Source organism: Papio anubis, chromosome 17 (genome assembly GCF_008728515.1).
Source record: "Papio anubis isolate 15944 chromosome 17, Panubis1.0, whole genome shotgun sequence".
NCBI lineage: Eukaryota > Metazoa > Chordata > Mammalia > Primates > Cercopithecidae > Papio > Papio anubis.
This window is the reverse complement of record NC_044992.1, coordinates 44,104,996-44,127,886: the sequence shown is the minus strand read 5'-3', so window position 1 is coordinate 44,127,886 and position 22,891 is coordinate 44,104,996. Positions and strand designations below refer to the sequence as shown.

Below are 22,891 nucleotides of genomic sequence, written 5' to 3'. Positions count from 1 at the left end.
CACAATCCAGTCCCTTCCTGCAGGTGGTTGTCCAGGAGGCAGGTAGAGAGTGCCTGAGGTCTGGGTCCTAAGCCTGGCTCTGCCACTGACTTCAGCCCCCACCCCTTATCCTTTTAGGCCTCAGTTTTTTCCTCTGTAAAATGGGCAGAGTGGTTTTACAAGTGATTTTACCAAGTGAGAAGTGTGGAAATATCTAATTATAATTGTGAATTTGCCCATTTCTCCTTTCAATTCTATCATTTTTGGTGCTTCATGTATTTTTGAAGCTCTGTTATTAGGTGTGTACCACATTTAGGACTGATGTGTCTTCTTAGGTGTGTACCACATTTAGATTTAGGACTGATGTGTCCTTTTTCTTTTTCTTTCTTCTTCTTTTTTTTTTTTTTTTTTTTTTTGAGATGGAGTCTTGATCCAGCCCAGACTGGAGTGCAGTGGTGCAGTCTCGGCTCACTGCAACCTCGGCCTCCTGTGTTCAAGCGATTCTCCCACTTCAGCCTCCCGAGCAGCTGGGACCACAGGCGTGCGCCACCACGCCCAGCTAATTTTTGTATTTTTAGTAGGGACGGGTTTTCACCATGTTGGCCAGGCTGGTCTTGACTCCTGATGTCAGGTGATCCGCCTTCCTCAGCCTCCTAAAGTGCTGGGATTAGAGGCATGAGCCACCGCGCCAGCCATGATGTGTCTTCTTATCCTTTGCTTCTGCAGCCTCCTCTCATTTGCAGGTTCTGTTGAGCTTGAACTGCTGAGAGAAAATACGTCCAAATGGGAACTTTAGTCTATATCCACTTAAACATGAATGTAGAAGTATGACAAAACTAAATTTTGCTTCCAAAATGTTTTCTTTCTTTTTTCCTTTTTTTTTTTCTTTTTTTGAAACGGAGTTTCGCTATTGTTGCCCAGGCTGGAGTGCAATGGCGCGATCTCGGCTCACCGCAGCCACAGCCTCCCAGGTTCAAGCGATTCTCCTGAGTAGCTGGGATTACAGGCGTGAGTCACCGTGCCCGGCCCCAGAATTTTTTCTGTTTGGGTCTATTTTTTTACTTTTTCTTCACTTTTTGTTGATATATAGTATACATGAGGTAAAGAATCTAATGTTAAACCTCTGGCTCAATATATTTTTGCATAGATCCCATCTGTGTAACTACCACCTAGATCAAGATGTTTCCTGCTTACCAGAAGGCCCCTTGTAACTCCTTCCAATTAATAGCCCTCTGGTCAATCCCTGCATACCCCCTAACAATTATTTGGCTTTCTATCAGCATACATTAGTTTTGTCTAATCCTTCAACTTCATATAAACATGAGTATGTATTATTTTGTTTGGCTTCATCTGCTCAATATTACTTGTGTGGGACCTATCCATGGTGCTGTATATGGCAGTAGTGCATTCATTTTATTATTGTGTTATGTTAATTGTATGAACTTATTACAATGTATTTAACCTGTTTGACTCTTGGTGGCCTTAAGGGTTGTTTTCAGTTTGGAGCTATTATGAAAAAGCTGTTATGAACATTACATCTGTGTCTTTTGATGGATGCCTGCACTTGGAGACCCAGGAGTGGACAATACTGGGTAACAGAGTAGGAATATGTTTATGTTTGCTAAATAATAACAGTTTTCCAAAGTGGTTGACCAGTTTACACCCCTACTAGTAATGTGTGAGATACATAGAGTATTTACAAAAAAAAAGACAAAGAGGACTCAGTTACCGCATATGCCTACCAGCACCTGACACTGTCTGTCTCTTCATTCTGGTGGGTTTGTGGTAATCTTGCAATGAGGTTTTTGTGCTTTGGGTTTTTTTTGTACATTTTAAAAAATGTGGTAAAAAGCATTAATAAAATTTCCATCACCTTTTTTTTTTTTTTTTTTTTGAGGCCAGTCTTGCTCTATCCTGGGCTGGAGTGCAGTGGTCTTGAAGCTCACTGCCTCAGGTTCGAGCCATTGTCCTGCCTCAGTCTCCCGGGTAGCTGGGACTACAGGCGCCTGCCACCATGCCTGGCTAATTTTTTATACTTTTAGTAGAGGCAAGGTTTCACCGTGTTAGCCAGGAAGGTCTCGATCTCCTGACCTCATGATCCGCCCACCTTGGCCTCCCAAAGTGCTGGGATTACAGGCGTGAGCCACCACACCCAGCCCATCTTAACCTTTTTTAAGTGTACAGTTCAGTATGTTAAGCATATTCACACTGTCGTGCCACAGATCTCTAGAATATTTTCATCTTTCAAAACGGGACGCAATACCCACTGAGTAAAAGTTGCCGCCCCATACTCCCCTTTCCCCAGCACCTGGCAATTATCATTTTACTTTGTTTCTATAAGTTTGAATACTTTAGATACCTCATATAAGTGGAATCATACTGTATTTGTCTTTTTCTGACTGATTTGTTTCACTTTGCATGTCTTCAAGGTTCACCCACATTGTAGCATGTAATAGGATTTCTTTATTTTTAAGGCTAGGTAATATTCCATTATATTTATATACTATACTTTGCTTATCCATTCAACTGTTGATGGCCATTTAGCTTGCTTCCACCTCTTAGCTGTTGTGAACAGTGCTGCAATGAATATGGGTGTGCAAGTATCTCCTCAAGCTCTCTCTTACTTTCAGTTCCTTTGGGTATATATTAAGAAGTAGTATCCGCCAGGTGCAGTGGCTCATGCCTGTAATCCCAGCAGTTTGTGAGGCCAAGACAGGTGGATCACCTGAGGTTAGGAGTTTGAGACCAGTCTGGCCAACATGGTGAAACCCCATTTCTACTAAAAACACAAAATTAGCCTGGCATGATGGCGGGTACCTATAATCCCAGCTATTCGGAAGGCTGAGGTAGGAGAGTCGCTTGAATCTGGGAGGCAGAGGTTGCAGTGAGCCGAGATCACACCATTGCACTCCATTGCACTAGGCGACAAGAGCAAAACTCCATCTAAAAAAAAAAAAAAAAAATCTGTCAATAAATAAAAGAAGTAGTATTGCTGAGTCATATGGTAATTCTATTTTTAATTTTTTTTTGAGGAACCTCCATACTATTTTCCATGGTGGCTGCACCATTTTACAGTCCCACCAATAGTGCACAGAGTTCCAATTTCTCCACATCCTTGTCAGCATCTGTTAATTTTTGTTTTGTTTTGTTTTTTGATAGTGGCTATCCTAATGGGTGTGAGGTGATGTCTCACTGTAGTTTTTTGTTCTTTGGCTTTTTTTTTTTTTTTTTTTTAAGATAGAGTCTCTGTCGCCACAATCATAGCTCACTGCAGCCTTGAACTTCTGGGCTCAAGTGATTCTCCCACCTCAGCCTCCCAAGTATCTGGGACTACAGGCATATGCCACCACTCCTGGCTTATTTTAAAAAGCACTGGGATTACAGGCATGAGCCTCCATGCACAGCTGTGGGAAGAGTTTTGATACAAATTCAATTCAATTTCTGTACATAAATAAGACTATTCAGATTATATATTTCTTCTTGGGAAAGCTTTGGTAGTTTGTGTTTTTCAATAAATTTGTTAATGTATTCCATAGTGTTGAGTTTATTTGCATATAGTTGTTCTGAATATTCCTTAGTATTCTTTTAATGTCTATATGATCTGTAGTGATGTTCATTCATTCCTGATAATGGTAATTTGTGTTTTCTCTTTTTTTCTTGATCAGTCTGCCTTTTAAAAAACTGGCTGTTTTTAAAACTGGCTGGTTTCATTTTCTCTATTGCTTACAGTTTCTATTTCAGTGATTTTCACTCATCTATGTTATTTCCTTCCTTCTGCTTACTTTGGGTTTAATTTGCTCTTTTATTTTTTCCTAGCTTCTTAAGGTACAAGCTTAAAGTGTTGCTGCTAGACCTTTCTTCTCTTGTAATGTAAGTATTTAATGCTATAATGTCCCTGTGAGCACTTCCTTAACTGCATTCACACTTTGTGACATGTGGTATTGTTCAATTTCCTTTAGTTCAAAATATTTTCTAATTTTCTTCATGCTTTCTAATTTGATCTACGGGTTAAGATTGTGTTGTTTCATTTCCAGAAGTTTTGGCTATTGTTGTTATTGATTTTCTGTTTACTTCTGTTCTGGTCAGGGAACATAATTTGTATAATTTCAATCCTTTTCAATTTATTGAGAATTAATTTATGGCTCAGATTATGGTCTATTTTGGTGAATGCACCATGTGCACTTGAAATGAATGTGGACTCCGCTATCACTGAGTGGAATATCTGTAGAGATCAATAAGGTCAAAGTATTTAATGTTGTTCAAATCTTCTGTATACTTACTGATTTTCTTTTTACTTCTTTTATCAGTTACCAAGTGAGGAGTGTTGAAATATCCAACTATAATTTGTGGATTTCTCCTTTCAATACTATCATTTTTGGTGCTTCATGTATTTTTGAAGCTCTATTTTTAGGTATGTACCACATTTAGGATTTATATATTTTCTTAGTGAAATGACCCTTTTGTCATTATGTAATGCTTTTCTTTATTCATGTCTGTAGTCCTTGTTCTAAAGTGTAACTTGTTTTCTATTTTATATGTGTAAAATAGGTGTTTCTTCCCTTGGCTCCTAGGAGGTGCTGGAATTACAGGCGTGGTGGCTTACGCCTGTAATTCCAGCACTTTGGGAGGATGAGGTGGGCAGATCTTTTCAGTCCAGGAGTTTGAGACAGACTGGCCAACATGGCAAAACCCCAGCTCTACTAAAAATATAAAAATTAGGCCAGACGTGGTGGCTCACGCCTGTAATCACAGCACTTTAAGAGGCCGAGGCGGGTGGATCACTTGAGGTCAGCAGTTCAAGACCAGCCTGGCCAACATGGTGAAACTCCATCTCTACTAAAAATACAAAAATTAGCCGGGCGTGGTGGTGCATGCCTGCAATCCTAGTTACTCTGGAGACTGAGGCAGGAGAATCACTTGAACCAGGGAGGCGGAGGTTGCAGTGAGCCAAGATGGCGCCATTGCACTCCAGCCTGGGCAACAGAGCAAGACTCTGTCTCAAAAAATAAAAATAAAAATAAAAAAATAACCTGGCATGATGGCGTGTGCTTGTAATCCCAGCCACTGAGGAGGCTGAGACACAAGAATCTCTTGAACCTGGGAGGCAAAGGTTGCAGTGAGCCATGATCACCACCACTGTACTCCAACCTAGGCAACAGAGATCCTGTCTCAAAAAAAAAACAAAAAATATATATATATGTATATGTATATATATCATATTAATACAGTCACTCAAACTTTCTTTTGATTTTTTTATGTGAATGGGAATTTTTATCCTTTTATTATTGACCTATCTGTGTCTCTATATTTAAAAGCAATTTCTTGTGGGCAGAATATGGTTGAGTCTTGTGTTTTTATTCAATCTGACTCTTATATTGATATTTAAACCTATTGGACTTGGTGAGATTGAAATCTACCATCTTGCTATCTGCTTTTTATTTATACTATCTGTTATTTGTTCCCCTTTTCCTCTTTTTCTGCCTTTTTTTTAGATTGAATATGTTTTAGGATTTCTTTTTGTTGTTGTTTTGTTTTTGAGACAGAGTTTCATTCTTGTTCCCCAGGCTAGAGTGCAATGGCGCAATCTTGGCTCACTGCAACCTCCGCCTTCTGGGTTCAAGCGATTCTCCTGTCTCAACCTCCTGAGTAGCTGGAATTACAGGTGCATATCACCACACCCGGCTAATTTTTGTATTTTCAGTAGAGACGGGGTTTCACCATGTTGGCTAGGCTGATCTCGAACTCCTGACCTCAGGTGATCCGCCAACCTCAGCCTCCCAGAGTGCTGGGATTACAGGTGTGAGCCACTGGGCCTGGCCAGGATTTCTTTCATTTCAACTGACTGTTGGCTTATTAATTCTACTTTTTTGTTTTAATTTTTAGTGGTTACTGTTATTTTAATGTATTAGTCAGATTTTTCAAGAAAAACAAAACCTATAGGAGATGGGTAGATGGATAGATAGATAGATACATACATACATACATACATAGACAGAGGAGGATTTATTATAAGGAATTGGCTTGCATGATTATGGAGGCTGAGAAGTCCCAAGATCTGCAGTTGACAAGTTGAGGACCTAGGAGTATCAGTGGCATAACTCCAGTCTGAATCTGAGTCCAAAGGCTGGAGAAGATCAGTGTTCCAGCTCAAAAACAGGCAGGGAGAGCCTTCATCTTCTGGCAGGAGTGCCTTTTTGTTCTTGTCAGTTCTTCAAATGATTGGATGTGGTCCACCCACATTAGGGAGGGCAATGTGCTTTACTCAGTCTATTGATTCAAATAATGTCATGCAGAAACACCCTCGTAGACATACCCAGAATAATGTTTAACTGAATATCTGGCACCCCATGGCCTAGGCAAGTTGACACATAAAATTAACCATCACATCTGAGATGTACAATTTGCATCTTTAACTTATCACAGTCTTTCTGCAAAGAATATTATATCACTTATCTGGGCGTAGTGCTGTGTGCTTATAGTCCCAGCTACTCAGGAGGCTAAGTGGGGAGGATTGCTTGAGCCCTGAAGTTTGAGGCTGCAGTGAACTGTGATCACATCACTGCTCTTCAGCCTGGGCGAGAGAGCAAGAGCTTGTCTCTAAAAAAATAAATAAATAAATAAAAAGAATATTACCTCATGTATAGTGAGTGATACAATAGTATACTTCTATTTCCTCCTCTTTTGTGGCTATTGCTGACATATAATTTGTCTATAGCTATGAGCCCTGCAGTACATTGCTATTATGTTTTGCTTAAATAGTAAATTGTCTTTTAAACATATTAAAATGAAATAAGGTGTTTTATGTTTATGTGCATATTTGCCATTTCTGGTGCTCTTTATACCTTTGTGTAGACCCAAATATCCATCTTTGTAACTTTCCTTCTTCCTGATATATTTTCTTTAACATTTGTATACCGCAGGTATGCTGGTGACAGTTTCTTTCAGTTTTTGTCTGGAAAAGTCATTTAAAGTTAAAACATTTTAAAACTTTACAATTTGCAATAATATTATACTTATGAAGAATTACAAAATTGCACAAAAAATTTCCATAAACGTATCTCCCAATTTCTTCATATGGTAACATCAACAAAACTACCATCCAAACCAGAAGATTGACATTGATACAATACTATTAATTCACCTGGAGACCTTATTCCAGTTTTGTCCATTGTCCTACTATTGCCCCTTTTCTTGACCAGTATTCAGTCCAGGGTTGCTTATTGCCTTTAATTGTCTTTTCTTCTTAGTCTCCTTTAATCTGGGATAGTTCCTCAGGCTTCCTTTCTTGACACTTGTGCCGGTTGTTTACGGTTGCCCTGCAGAGCAAAGATCAGCTCCTCTACCCAAATGTGGTTTGAATGTGGAGACTGATAATGCCACATATACACAAAGACGGCATGAGACATTCTGGGCAGACCACAACAGGCTCCCCAAAAGGCCCCCAAATGGCTTGAGAACAAGGGAGGGGCAAGTTACCTTGGGTCTTATTGGGGTTAAGGGCTGGGGATAGGTCATGGTTTTCCCATGCACAAGTCAGTGTTTGAACTTACCTGCTGGAGCCAAGGGAGGAAACACCTAGGCTTTTTTGTCTACCAAATGGAAGGCAAAGATTAAGGAGGAGTTGTGGGGCTTCAAAACTGTCAGTGGTCAAACATCAAATATGGAATCAGATTCTGTTACAATTCACCCCTGATGTTTAATGGATTACTGAAATGTGTCCTGTTTTATTTAATTAAATTTAAACTTGTTTAAGTATGCTATGATGGTACTCTATGACACCTGCAGCCTGAGGCCAGTAAAGCAGGGATAATTTCTGTTGAATTCCTTCTTATTAAAGAACCCAATGTTATGTATTTTGAGAAATGAAATGAATGCCTTGGTCACTCTCAAGATTTGTGGAACTCTGAAGGGGATAAGGAGTGTCTTGGCGAGGCCTTGTATTGTGGCTTGAGTATGTGCAGAGATATATCTGACCTTGATTTATATTTCTGGGTATCTTCAAGCAAGACATTTCCAGAGTTCTTTACCCCAAAGAGGATGACTTTGGATAAAGAACTGTTGTTGCCATTAGTCGGACCAGATAGCCAGGTAATTGGCAATGGCCTAGGGGTCTGAAAAATGTTAAGATGGGGTCGCTTATTGGCCAGGGCATCCTTTGTTGCCACGATGACTGCTTGAAGTTTGGCAAATTGTGTGGATCCTTGGGTCCTGTCTTTTATCAGGGATGTCTGTTAAGAGATGGAAAACGTAGAATCAGATATGACGGTAGCACTGCCATTTTAAAAGTATACGAATTCCCTTTGCTGTTCACTTAGTTGATCCCAAGGGATCCTCAAGAAGCCAAGAGGTCTGAGAAAGGAATGGCCTCCTTCAGCACTGTGGTATCTAGTCAGGAACCGAGAACAGGGGAGCCCATGGCATCCTGCAGGTGGGATATGCTACAGGATCCAGATTTGGCTCCACACTATAGATATTATTTTCATTTTAGCAAGGAAGCCTCAATAGCCATGCCAAGCTTTGGAGGTGTGGCTTCCATGGCCCAAGGCATAGCGGGCAGCTAGTGTGCCATGGTCTCAAGGCCTGTAAGAGCCTCCTTTTTTGGAAGAGTCCAGTATGCAGTCAGCAATTGTCACTCTAATGATGTATAGCGTTGGGCTGAGGAAGGCGATTTCTTGCATCAGAAACCCGCAATTTATGGCCATCACAAGTGAACCAAAGACTATGGAAGTATGAGAGGAGGTTGCTAAAGCCTCTACAGTGAAGGAATTTCTGGGGAGCACTAACAGTAGGGTCTGTCCTTTTGCAATTTGAATAGGTTCTAAGCCTTTTGTTATAGCGGACCCCATTTAGGTGAACAAATTTGTAAGGAACAGCAAAAATGGGCTTAAGTAGGGCCAGGTGTGATGGCTCACACCTGTTATCCCAGCACTTTGGGAGGCCGAAGCGGGTGAATCACTTGAGGTCAGGAGTTTGAGACCAGCCTGGCCAACATGCTGAAACCCCGTTTCTACTAAAAAAATACAAAAAAATTAGCTGAGCCTGGTGGTGGGTGCGTGTTATCCCAACTTCTTGGGAGGCAGAGGCAGGAGAATCGCTTGAACCTGAGAAGTGGAGGTCGCAGTGAGCCAAGATCATGCCACTGCAGTCCAGCCGTGGTGGCAGAGGGAGATTCTGACTCCAAAAAAAAAAAAAAAATGCCTTAAGTAAAATGTGTAAAGGAGGAATATGTTGCTTCAGGACCCCCAAAGTTCTAAAAGATACTGGGCTTTTAGCATTATGGGTGCTAAGAGGATCAACAGAGATTTCTTGACAATGCCAGGGATAAACAGCTCTGTTTACCAAATAATGCCCAGAAATTTTACTAAGGTATGCTTGTGCTTTTACCTTGTACTTTGTGTGGAAGCAATGACCCATCCTTTTTTATGAGCTCCCTTTTGAATGTTTGTATGCCTTAAATTAGTGTGTCAAATGAATTTCCATTGCACCCAGCTACTTCAGGAGGCTGAGAGGGGAAGATCATTTGAGCCCAGGAGTTTGAGGCTGCAGTGTGCTATGACTGTGCTTGCAAATAGCTACCGTGCTCCAGCCTGGGCAACATAGTAAGATACTGTCTTTTTAAAAAATTAATTTCCTCTGAGAAGGATGTCATCAATCTAACATCATACTTGTGTTTCTGGAGACAGTTGGATGCAGTTAAGGTTTTGTTTGTAAAGACTGTGTGCAATGGCAGGTCTGTTGGGGGTCCCATGGGTAGCTAGATAAAAGTATATTGTGTCCATGCAATGGACAAACTGGTTGAAATGGGAACTTAAGGAACATATTAGCTCAAATATATGATAGCAAAGTATTTGCCAGTTGCTGACTGGAGGGAGGCAGTAATTTTAGTAATATAGAAGCTGTCCTGTTTTTCACTCACAACACTTCTGACACTAAATGTATGGATTTTTTCCCCCTATACCAACTGATATGGTTTGACTGTGTCTCCACCCAAATCTCATCCTGAATTGTAACTCCCACAATTCCCACGTGTCGTGGGAGGAACCTGGTGGGAAGTAATTGAAACATGGGGGTGGGTCTTTCCTGTACTATTCTCAGGATAGTGAATAAGTCTCACAAGATCTAATGGTTTTAAAAATGGGCGTTTCCCTGCACAAGCTCTCTTTCTTTTGCCTGCTGCCATCCACGTAAGATGTGACTTGTTCCTCCTTGCCTTCTGCCATGATCGTGAGGCCTCTCCAGCCATGTGGAATTGTAAGTCCATTATACCTCTTTTCTTCCCAGTCTCAGGTATATCTTTATTAGCAGCATGAAAACAGCCTAATACACCAACCAATTTTCCAAGTCTCTGAACACCAGCTGGGTGTCCAGCAATTCTGTTTCATTCTGACAATATCTACCTGGAGTTAGCATCAATTCCCATGAAATTGCCCCATCTGTAGAGACCAATCACAAGTCCCAGGCCTCCTGTACTTCTGACTGACCAGTTAAAAATCGGATGTTCTCATGACCCCCTCCTCAGTTTCCATAATTTACTGGAATAGCTCACAGAACTCGGGAAAATACTTTACTTACATTTACTGGCTTATTATAAAGGATGCAACTCAGGAACAACCAGTTGGAAGAGATGCCCAGGGCAGGATATTGAGCGGGGGTCGGGGAGGGTACACCCAGAGTTTCCATGCCCTGAGTGCTTCACTTTCCCAGGACTTCCACATGTTCACAGAACCCTGTAGGGTAGAGGGGTTATGGAGGTTTCATGATTGATTAAATCATTGGCCACTGGTGACTGATTCAATCTCCAGCCCTCTCCCCGCCCCATAGGTCTGAGATGAGCCTGAAAGTTCCAACCTTTTAATGCCTTGGTCTTTCTGATCATCAGCTCCCATCTTGAAGCTATCTAGCACCCCCAGCTAATCATTTCATTAACATGCAAAAGACATGTATTAGCCTAAAGATTTCAAGGGTTTCAGGAGTGCCAGGAACTCATTAAGTGGAACTGCAGCATTATGATTGTGGTAATCCACCATCAGGCATCCTTCATTCATTCTAGTAAGACCAGGACAATTTGGAGTGGAGAAAAACTGGGGACAATCACCCTTCTCTAAATAGGTCTTATGTAATGGGTTTTGAGCTTATGGCTGGGTGCGGTAGCTTACACTTGTAATCCCAGCACTTTGGGAGGCTGCGGCGGGTAGATTGCTTGCATCCAGGAGTTTGAGACCAGCCTGGGAAACATGGGGGGAAAACCGTCTCTACAAACAAACAAACAAACAAAAATTAGCTGAGCCAAGTGGCATGTGCCTGTAGTCCTAGCTACTTGGGAGGCTGAGGTGGCAGGATGACCTGAACCTGGGAAGGGGAAGCTGCAGTGAGCCGAGATTGCACCACTACACTTCAGCCTGGGCCACAGAGTGAGACCCTGTCTCTAAAAGGTCGTAGTTCATTTTATTTATTTGTTTTTTATACAGAGTCACTCTCAGGATACCTAGTTTAATCTATGTTGGTCTGTGTGAACAGTTTTAATAGGTTACGATAAAGGCTCAGGTTCTCATTTTGTTAAGCCAGTTGTAATTGCCAAAAACTTAATTTTGCTTTTGTTTAGTACTGACTAGGCCAGAGTACATGCCCATGGTAGAATATTTTAGGGCAACAGGCACTATGAATATGGGGAATTTAGGAAAATCAATAGTTCTTTTTTTTTTTTTTTTTTTGAGACGGAGTCTTGCTCTGTTGCCCAGGCTGGAGTGCAGTGGCACGATCTCGGCTCACTGCAACCTCCGCCTCCTGGGTTCAAGCGATTCTCCTGCCTCAGCCTCCTGAGTGGCTGGGACTACAGGCACCCGCCACCGCGCCTGGCTAATTTTTTTGTATTATCCAGGATGGTCTCGATCTCCTGACCTCGTGATCTGCCTGCCTCAGCATCCCAAAGTGCTGGGATTACAGGTGTGAGACACCGCGCCCAGCCAAGTTTTGTATTTTTTTAGTAGAGACAGAGTTTTACCATGTTGGCCAGGCTGATCTCAAACTCCTGACCTCAGATAATTCGCTGTCATGGCCTCCCAAAGTGTTGGAATTATAGGCGTGAGTCCGCGTCTGGCCAAGTTTTGTATTTTTTTAAGTAGACGTGGGGTTTCACCATGTTGGCCAGGCTGGTCTCGAACTCCTGACCTCAGGTAATCCACCCGCCGTGGCCTCCCAAAAGGTTGGGATTATAGGCATGAGCCACTGTTCCTGGCCTAAAGTTAATTTAGAATTTATGTTGTACAAGTGCGAAAGCCAAAGAGACCCCCCCACTTCCTCCTTTAAATATCTTTTTTATTGTATAGGTTTTAGAGTAAATTTCAGATTTACAATTGGGTTAAATCATGAACCTCTGTTAAGTTGTGTGTGTGTGTGTGTGTGTGTGTGTGTGTGTGTCTGGGGGAGTTACTGGATGTACTTCAGGAGGAGGGAGCTTCTCTTCTCTGCTCATATTTATGTTTATTCTTCTGGAGAGTCACAAATCAGTACCCTCAGGGTAAGGGGCCACTTTTGCGGCAGCCACTTTCATGGCAATTGTTATTTTATTTGATTTAGGGACCCTGGACTTAAGCTGGATTTTTTTTTTTTTTTAGACAGTCTCACTCTCTCTCCCAGGTTAGAGTGCAATGGTGTGATGTCAGCTCACTGAAGCCTCAACTTCATCAGCTCAAGTGATCCTACCACCTCATCCTCCAGAGTAGCTGGGACTATAGGCACCCACCACCACACACAGCTGATTTCTGTATTTTTTGTAGAGATGGGATTTTGCTGTGTTGCCCAGGCTGGTGGAATTTTTTTTTTTTTTTTTTTTGAGACAGGGTCTTACTCTGTTGCCCAGGCTGGAGTGCAGAGGCACAATCTCAGCTCAGTGCAACCTCTGCTACTGGGTTCAAGTGATTCTCATGCCTCAGCCTCCTGAGTAGCTGGGACTACAGGGGCACGCCCTCACATCTGGCTAATTTTGTATTTTTGGTAGAGATGGGGTTTCACCATGTTGGCCAGGCTGGTCTCAAACTGCTGACCTCAAGTGATCTGCCCGCCTCGGCCTCCCAAGTGTTGGGATTACAGGTACAGGCATGAGCCACTGCACCCAACCCCTGGATTTTTTTTAATGGCAAGGTCTTACTCTGTCACCCAGGCTGGAGTGCAGTGGCACAATCATGGCTCACTGCAGCCTCAACCTCAAGCAATCTTCCCACCTCAGCCCCCACAAGTAGCTGGGACTACAGGTACATGCCACCATACCTGGCTAATTTTAAATCTTTTTATATAGATGAGGTGTTTTTTGTTTGTTTGTTTGTTTGTTTGTTTACAAAATATCGCTCTGTTGCCAGGCTGAAGTGCAGTGACACAATCTCAGCTCACTGCAACCTCCATCTCCTGGGTTCAGGCGATTCTACTGTCTCAGTCTCCCGAGTAGCTGGGACTACAGGTGCGCACCACCACACCTAGCTAATTTTTGTATTTTTAGTAGAGATGGGGTTTCACCACGTTGGCCAGCATGGTCTCAATCTTTTGACCTCGTGATCCACCTGCCTCAGCCTCCCAAAGTGCTGGGATTACAGGGGTGAGCCCCTACGCCCGGCCTAGACGAGGTCTTACTATGTTTCCCAGGCTGATCTTGAACTCCTAGGCTCAAGCAATTCTCCCACCTCAGCCTCCCAAAGCGTTAGAACTACAGGCATGAACCACTGCACCCAGCCTTGAGTTGGATTTGAATGAATCCCTTGATAGGTTAAGCTGCAGCACTTAATCAAACCCAGCTTCTTTCTGGGTCTGTTTTATAGTTATCTGGTAGGGTGATGATGGTGTCCTCTGACCCTTTAAGAGAGATGGAGTAATGCATTCTGGCCTAGTTTTTATAAGGGTTCATGCCATGGAGTGCTATTGAGTGTTTTTATCTTTAATCCTGGTGACTGTGCTTCCTCACCAGAGCAACCACCAGATGGCCCTGTATATTGCACAGGGTATCAGCCTTTCTCCTGCACACTCTATAGAACATAGGCTAATGCCTAGTTGGGACACACAACCAATAGTCACAAAATAATAAGTGTCATGCCCTTGAGTCTAGTATCAGCCATGGTTTATGCCAGAAGCAAGACATATGATTCAATCTGAGATGCACAGATAGGTCCAGATGGGGCTCACATTTTAGGGCCACTTTAAGGACATCTTCAATTTTATACTTCTGTCTCAGAATGCCAATTACAGAAACTTTCAATTCAGGTCAGTTACATCCATAACAGAGATTTAGTAGTACTCAGCAAATGTGGAACAAAGCAGCACAGCTCAAAGTGTGAGCTTGCCAATAGGCAGCAGAATCAATAGCAAGCCAAAGCGAGAGGAGAGAGACCCCTGATGGTAGGTGGCTATCATCTAAGGCACGCTGTTCTCTGTGCCAGCTGTCTTGTGATTGCCCCACAGGGGAAGGGATCAAATCTCTACCCCAGATTTGGTTTAGATGTCAAGATTGGTGATGCCAAATACACACATATGGAGGGTTTGGAAAAGCTTATTACTCGTGTTATGAGGTTTTCTGTTCAGAACAGGGCAGGCTCTTAAGCAGGCCTAAAAACAGCTTGAGAACAAGGAGAGGCAAGTGGCTCTGGGTTTTATTGCTAGGGAGTAAAGCCGGGGTGAGGGTTCTGATGCACAGGCCAGGGTTTTGTGGTTTGAATTTCCCTACTGGTGCAAGAGAGGAGAGTACCCTGGCATTAAAGGAGGCGAGTACCCTGGCATTATTATTATTATCATTATTATTATTATTTTGGAGACAGAGTCTCACCCTGTTGCCCAGGCTGGAGCACAGTGTTGCAATCTCGGTTCATTGCAACCTCTGCCTCCTAAATTCAAGCAATTCTTGTGCCTCAGCCTCCCAAGTAGCTGGGATTACAGGCATGCGCCACCATGCCCAGCTAATCTTGTATTTTTAGTAGAGATAGAGTTTCACCATGTTGGCCAGGCTGGTCTCAAACTCCTGGCCTCAGGTGATCCATCCACCTTGGCCTCCCACAGTGCTGGGATTATAGGTGTGAGCCACCATGCCCAGCTTCTGCCTTTATTATTGGCTTGCCCAGGTTTTTGGTAAAAGGGAAAGGAGGAGTGGAGCTGTGGACTTGAAAACTCAGCAGTCGAACATCAAAAATGGAATCAAGTAATTTATTACACTGGTCAATTATTTTGTAAAATGCGTCTCAATTTGAATTTGATATCCCTCATGACTAAATATATAAGCATACCTCTTGGCATGAAAACCACAGATGTGATGTTGTACCCATCTCAGTTCATGACATTATGAGGTACAGGATGCTAATAGGTCTCTCATGTTCATAGTTTAAAGATGGAAAAATTTTTAAGTTAATAGTTTTTATTTTAGCACTTTAAAGATGTTATTCCATTATCTTCTGGTATGCATAGTTTATGACAAGAAGTCCATTGTATTTGTCTTCTTTGCTCTTCTAGGTAATGTGTTCATTTTTTTCTAGGTACTCTAAGATTTTCTTTATTAATTTTTATTAATATTTATTTATTTATTTTTAGATGGAATCTCACTCTGTTGCCCAGGCTGGAGTGCAGTGGTGTGATCTTGGCTCACTGCAACCTCTGTCTCCTGAGTTCAAGCAATTTTCCTGTCTCAGCCTCCCGAGTAGCTGGGATTACAGGCATGTGCCACCATGCTCGGCTAATTTTTGCATTTTTTTTTTAGACAGAGTTTCGCTCTTGTCACCCAGGCTGGAGTGCAATGGTGCAATCTCAGCTCACTGCAACCACCGCCTCCTGGGTTCAAGTGATTCTCCAGCCTCAGCCTCCTGAGTAGGTGGGATTACGGGCACCTGCCACCACACCTGGCTAATTTGTGTATTTTTAGTAGAGATAGGATTTCACTATGTTGGCCAGGCTGGTCTCTAACTCCTGACCTCAGATAATCCACCCACTTCAGCCTCCCAAAGTGCTGGCATTATAGGTGTGAGCCAACTCACCCAGCCTAATTTTTGTATTTTTAATGGAGATGGGGTTTTGCCATGTTGGCCAGGCTCGTCTCAAATTCCTGACCTGATGTAATCTGCCTGCCTCGGCCTCCCAAAGTGCTGAAATTACAGGCATGGGCTACCATGCCCAGCCTATTTTATTTGTTTTTACTTACTTATTTTTTTAAGACAGAGTCTCACTCTGTTGCCCAAGCTGGAGTGCAGTGCAGTGGTGCAATCTTAGCTCACTTCAACCTCCGCCTCCTAGGTTCAAGCAATTCTCCTGCCTCAGCCTCCCGAGTAGCTGGGACTACAGGCGTGCACCACTATGCCTAATTTTTGTATTTTTACTAGAGACAAGGTTTTGCTGTGTTGGCCGGGCTGCTCTCGAATTCCTGTTCCCAAGTGATCCACCTACTTTGGCCTCCCAAAGTGCTGGGATTACAGGCTTGAGCCACATGCCCAGTCAACATTTTCAATAATTTGATTATGATGTGTCTTGGTTTTGATACTATCTTATAAGTCATTGATGCTCTGTTATTTTTGTGGATTTTTTGTGCTTTATTTTCAATAGTTTTTATTGCTATATTTTTAAATTCACCAATCTTTTCTTATGCAGTGCTTCTGCAGTGCATAATCTGCTGTTAATTCCTCCTGTGCATCTTTCATTTTTATTTTTATTTTTATTTTTTTATTTTTTTTTTTGAGACGGAGTCTCGCTCTGTCGCCCAGGCTGGAGTGCAGTGGCCGGATCTCAGCTCACTGCAAGCTCCGCCTCCCGGGTTCACGCCATTCTCCGGCCTCAGCCTCCCGAGTAGCTGGGACTACAGGCGCCCGCCACCTCGCCCGGCTAGTTTTTTGTATTTCTTAATAGAGACGGGGTTTCACCCTGTTAGCCAGGATGGTCTCGATCTCCTGACCTTGTGATCCGCCCGTCTCGGCCTCCCAAAGTGCTGGGATTACAGGCTTGAGCCACCGCGCCCGGCACATCTTTCATTTTTAGATCATATGCTTTTCATCTCTTGAAGTTCCATTTTGGGTACTTTAAAAATATATTTCTTTTCTCTCTTCATCATATTTATGTTTTTCTTTATACCCTTGGGCATAATTTATGAGATTTATAATGGCTATTTTAAGATCCTTGCCTACTAATGTCATCATCTCTGAATTTTGTGGTCTGTTCCTATTGCTTCATTTATCTGCTGGTTATGGGTAATTTTTTCCCATTTATTTGACTACCTGGCAATTTTTTATTGGATGCTGAATATCGTGTATTTTGGGTTGTTGAGTGCAAGATATTGTTGTATTCTTTTAAAGAGTACTGGAGAAAAATACAAAAATTAGCTGGGCATAGTGGCACACGTCTGTGGTCCCAGTTACTCAGGAAGCAGAGGTTGCAGTGAGCCGAGATCATGCCACTGCACTCCAACTTGGGTGACAGAGTGAGACTCTGTCTCAAAACAAAACAAAACAAAACAAAACAAACACTCAAACAAAAAAACAGAGTTCTGAATTTTGTCCTGGCATATAATTAAGTTACTTGTGATTTGTTTTCTTCTTTTAAGTCTTGCTATTAAGCTTTGTTAGGAAAAGCCCAGGTTGGCCTCTATTCTAGAGCTGTTAATAATTTAGCCCCACTAAGTCTCTATCCTCCTGAAGACTCTACCCAATACCTGTGTGTTATGAGGTCTCTTCACTCTGGTTGATGGAAACACAAACTATGCCCAGCCCTGTGTAAACTCCAACACTTGTTCAGTCTTCTGCTTTCTGATTTTACTTTTTCTAACCGTCTGGAATTTCACCCCACACCTGTGTAGATCAGTCCCCAAAGACTTGAGGGAATCTCTAATGATCTATGAGACTTTGTTGCTTTCTCTCTCTCTCCCCCCATGCAGCTCTTGCTTCTCTGGCACTCTCTCCCACAAATTCTAGCTGCCTTCACGTCCTTGAACTCTAAACCCTGTCTCCTAAACTCAGTGAGACCACGGGGCTTTGTTTGGGTACTCCATGTAGCACTCTCTTCACTGTCTCCTTGTAGTAAGCTGGGGCTCTGGTGAGGCTGAACTTATTTTTCTTTTCTCAGAGATCTTAGTCTTGCACTGCCTGCTGTCCAATGAGTGAAAACAGTTGTTTCATATATTTTGTTTAATTTACTAGTTTTGGGTGTGTGTGGTGGGGGAAGCAATCTCTACAACAGTTTATCCTTCATGCGCAGAAGTGGAAGCCCCACAGTGATCCCTTTAAAATACATGGGTAGGCCAGGTGCAGTGGCTCATGCCTGTAATCCTAAGACTTTGGGATGCCAAGGCAGGTGGATTGCTTGAAGCCAGGAGTTCCAGACCAGTCTGGGCAACATGATGAAACCCCATCTCTACTAAAAATACAAAAATGAGCCGGGCATGGTGGTGTGTACCTGTAGTTCCAGCTACTCTGGAGGCTGAGGCACAAGAATCACTTGAACCTAGGAAGTGGAGCTTGCAGTGAGCCAAGATCACACCACTGCATCTAGCTGGGCAGCAGAGAAGACTCTGTCTCAAAAAAACATAAATAAATAAATAAATAAAATACATGTCTAAAACCCAACCATGTACTTAATATTTCAAATGAAGTACTGAAATGGCTCTATAATTCAAACTTTTAGATGTATCTAGCTTTATTATTATTATTATTATTATTATTATTATTTATATTTTGAGACAGAGTCTAGCTATGTTGCCCAGGCTGGAGTGCAGTGGCATGATCTCGGCTACTACAACTTCCACCTCCTGAGTTCAAGCAATTCTCCTGCTTCACCTACTTAAGTGTATATTTAATTGGTTTGAAGGTGATTTCATCTCTGGAAGATTTTCCCAAGAACCTTTTACCAAGCCAGGGAAGAAAGAGCTTGGGACATTGGAGGAATAGGAACTTGGCTAGATGTGGCCAGAGCAGAGGAAGAGAGGAGAGTGATGTAGGATGAGATTAGAGAGCCAGCTAGAAGCCAGATGATGCCAGGCCTGGGACATCAGAGTGAGAAGCTTGGATTTTATTCCAAGTGTAATGGGAGGTCACTGAAAGGTTTTAAGCAACAGGGTGGCATGACCTGATTTTAAAGATCACATTGCTGTATGAATGATGGCTTCTAGGGGGCAAAGGCAGAAATAGAGACCATTTAGGAAGCTGCTGTTGTAGTCAAGGTGGACAAATAGTGACTTGAATAAAGGTGGTGACAGCAGAAGTAGGCAGAAGTGTTTAGGGACTAGCGGTGTTCGAATATCTACTATGTGTTTGTCAGCTAGAAACACATGACAGAGAAATAACAGATTAATAAAAGAGATAGATCCTGACCCTGTGGGGCTTCCAGGCAAATGTAGTGGTTAATTCTTAATATTTTGGGGGTCACAGACTCCTGTGAGAATCTTACCTAAGCTACAGACCCTCACCACAGAAAAAAGCACATAATCACACATGCTCACTTTTTTGTACCATTTTATGAATATTTTACATTCATCATGATAAGTTCACCTGGTCAAGTGGATATTAAAGGATAAGTAAAGGCTCATATATGTGTGGACAAGGAGTGCATACAAAATTATGGAGGAATGATGGTGGATCAGTGGAGCAACTGGGGAGCTGCTGTGTGCTGGGGCAGAGGAGAGTGACAGGACAGGGGCCTAGCATGCCTCCAACCCAATCAGCAAAGCATCCACACATCCACAGCACTGTGCTGGGTGGGAAAGCTGCTTCTCACCCTGGCTGAAAGAGAAGATGCAAGCGATGTAGTGCTTCATCAATGTTGTAGACTAAACATTTATCTGTCTCCAAAATGTATATGTTGAAATAGAATCTCCAGTGTGATGGTATTTGGAGGTGAGGCCTTTGAGAGGTAATTAGGTCATAAGCCTTCATGAATGGGATTAGAGCCCTTATAAAAGAGACTCCCATCTGCCATGTGAGGATACTGAGAAGATGACCATCTACAACCCAGGAAGCAGGCCTTCGCCAGACACCAAATCTGCCAGCGCCTTCACCTTGTCCTTCTCAGCCTCTAGAACTCTGAGAAGTGTTTGTGGTTTAAGCTGCCCAGTCTAGGATATTTTTGCTATGGCAGCTCAAACTGCCTAAGGCAAACAGTAACCTCAGGATAGGAGTGGGCTGCCAGGTGGAACCTTCTTGAAAGGTTTCTGGATGGAAGATTTGAGTCACTTAAATATATATCATGTATCACGTGTGTGTGGAGAGAGAGAGGCAGGTGGGGCGGGAGAATATGTACTGCCTCGTTATGCATGCTAGTATAGTCCTGATTTGTTATGCTGTCATGTGATACATAACAGTGTTTGGGTCAGCAATGAACCACATATATGGTAGTCATCCTATAAGGTTATAATACCAGGCCAGGCACAGTGGCTCACGCCTGTAATCCCAGCACTTTGGGAAGCCTAGGCAGGGGGATAACCTGAGGTCAGGAGTTCAAGACCAGTCTGGCCAATGTGGAGAAACCCTGTCTCTACTAAAAATACAAAAATTAGCTGGGCTTGGTGGCATGCGCCTGTCATCCCAGCTACTTGGGAGGCTGAGGCAGGAGAATCGCTTGAACCCAGGAGGCGGAGGTTGCAGTGAGCCTAGACCCCACCATTGTACTCCAGGCTGGGCAACAAGAGCAAAACTCCATCTCAAAAAAAAAAAAAAAAAAAGATTATAATACCATATTTTCACTGTACCATTTCTATGTTTAGATACACAAACACCATTATGTTATAGTTGCCTAGAGCATTCAGTATACAGTACTCAACATGCTGGATGAGTTTGTAGCCTAGGAGCGAAAGGCTACACCATATAACTTAGGTGTGTAGTGGGTTATACCATCTAGGTTTGTGTAAGTATACTCTGATGTTATCACAACGATAAAGTCACCTAGCCATGCGTTTCTCAGAATGTTTCCCTCTTGCTAAATGGCACATGACTGTATTTCAGTTTCTTCTTTCTTTTCTTCCTTTCTTTCTTTCTTTTCTCTTTCTTTCCTTCTTTCTTTCTCTCTCTCTTTCTCTCTCTCTCTCTTTCTTTCTCTCTCTCTCTCTCTTTCTTCCTTTCTCTTTTTTTTTTTCAGGGTCATTCTCTGTCACCCAAGCTGGAGTGCAGTGGTGCAAACTCGACTCACTGAAGCCTTGACTTCCTGGGCTCAAGCAGTCCTTCCCCCTCAGCCCCCAAGTAGCTGGGACTACAGGCACATGCCACCATGCCCGGCTTTTTTTTTTTTTTTTTTTTTTTGAGATGAGGTTTCTCCATGTTGCCCAGGCTGGTCTTTAACTCTTAAGCTCAAGTAATCTGCCCACCTTGGCCTCCTCCCAAAGTTCTGGGATTGCAGACCTCGCCCGGCTATTTCAATTTCTAAAGTGCTAGTAAAAATCCACTAAATTTTTTACCCAACTCATCAACGAGTTACAACCCACAGTTTGAAAACCCTAGTCTAGATTTTTTTCTTGCTACTCCCTTCAGTATGAACATGAGAAAGGCTCATCATCATTCCATATTTGATATTTTGACATAAATCTGCTGGATTTAGCTAAATTACAATTCGCCCAAATAACCAGGAGAAATTTGACTAGAACTATCTTGGTATTGCCCCTGGTTGTTGCTTCTTTTTGACAGTAAACCAAAAAATTAAGCGCATGGTTATGGAGTCTGACTGCTTGAGCTGGCTGCCCCACCTGCCTCAGTTTCTTCATCAATATCTGGGACATCATCATCCTAATAGTACCTGCCTCCTGGGTAAGCCATGTAAGACAATTAACACAGGGCCTGGCACATAGTAAGTGCTCAAAAGATGTTGGCAACTATGATATTTATTATTTTTTAAACTGTCAATGTTGTTGTCTTATAGCGGAGACCTGAAAGCAGCTTAACCATGAGCAGCACTCAACTAAGCGAAGAAATTCTTCGCAATAAATAGGGATGTTTGAAAGGTTTTACGTTGGACCCGCCTTACCGTGGACAGACACTAGAGGGTGCTCCTCGCTCAGAAAGCCGCGTATTGCCAGGCCTGGGACTTCTGCCAGGAAGCGCTTGGACTGCCGGTCCTGAAACTTTCTCTTTGGGTCTGGTAATTTACTGGGAAGAAGTATCTGCTGCCTTGGTTCTGAAACTAAAGGCTTTTACGGAAGGAGGAGGAGACTGCAAGCGGCTACATGGAGCAGAAATGGGGCTCCTCCAAACTTTCACCAATTGGCGTTCTGCTGGACTGTGACTTGGAGAATACGAGCAGTGTCTCATTCACCCAGGAGTCCCAGGGTGTAGCACACATAGTGTCTGGCAGATAGTAAGCGCTTTGTAAATATTTATGGAATGGGACCAACCGATGGGGGCGTCTAAGACCTAAATAATTATAATTCCGAATTGGGGAGTGCTGGCACGATGATCACAGAGCATTAAGGGCTCTCCCAGAAGAATGGGGGCTGGGGATGACTGGCCAGAATGGCTTCCTGAAATTCAGGAGCCCTGGCACTCTCTGGAGTACACAGAAAAGATCTTCCACATCTGGCTTTTGGATATTTAAAAACAGCTTCCTGCTCCATTTCTTTTTTTTTTTTTCTTTTCTTTTTTTTTTTTTTTTTGGACAGAGTCTCGCTCTGCTCCGGAATAGCTGGGACTACAGGCGCCCGCCACCTCGCCCGGCTAGTTTTTTGTATTTTTTGGTAGAGACGGGGTTTCACCGTGTTAGCCAGGATGGTCTCGATCTCCTGACCTCGTGATCCGCCCGTCTCGGCCTCCCAAAGTGCTGGGATTACAGGCTTGAGCCACCGCGCCCGGCCCCTGCTCCATTTCTTTCATGTCCTTCCTGTGGAATGATTTCTAGGCTTTTCACTAAGTTGATCGCTCCCTGCAGACTTATAGGAAGGCAAATAATAGTTTAGCACCTACTGGGTTCAAGCATCTCCTATAATCTC

General features: G+C 42.8%; 1 long non-coding RNA gene across 2 annotated transcripts; it reads left to right on the top strand.

Annotated features, from left to right (window-relative positions):
* The first annotated feature begins 960 nt into the window (after positions 1 to 960).
* On the top strand, positions 961 to 22,577 carry LOC110741602. Of its 2 annotated transcripts, XR_002518077.2 has the most exons (4): positions 961 to 1,571; positions 3,796 to 4,390; positions 21,597 to 21,716; positions 21,829 to 22,577. It is a non-coding gene; the product is annotated as an uncharacterized LOC110741602 (long non-coding RNA). The 2 variants fall into 2 exon arrangements; XR_002518076.2 differs by lacking the exon at positions 961 to 1,571 and having other exon boundaries at positions 3,303 to 4,390.
* Positions 22,578 to 22,891: the final 314 nt, after the last annotated feature.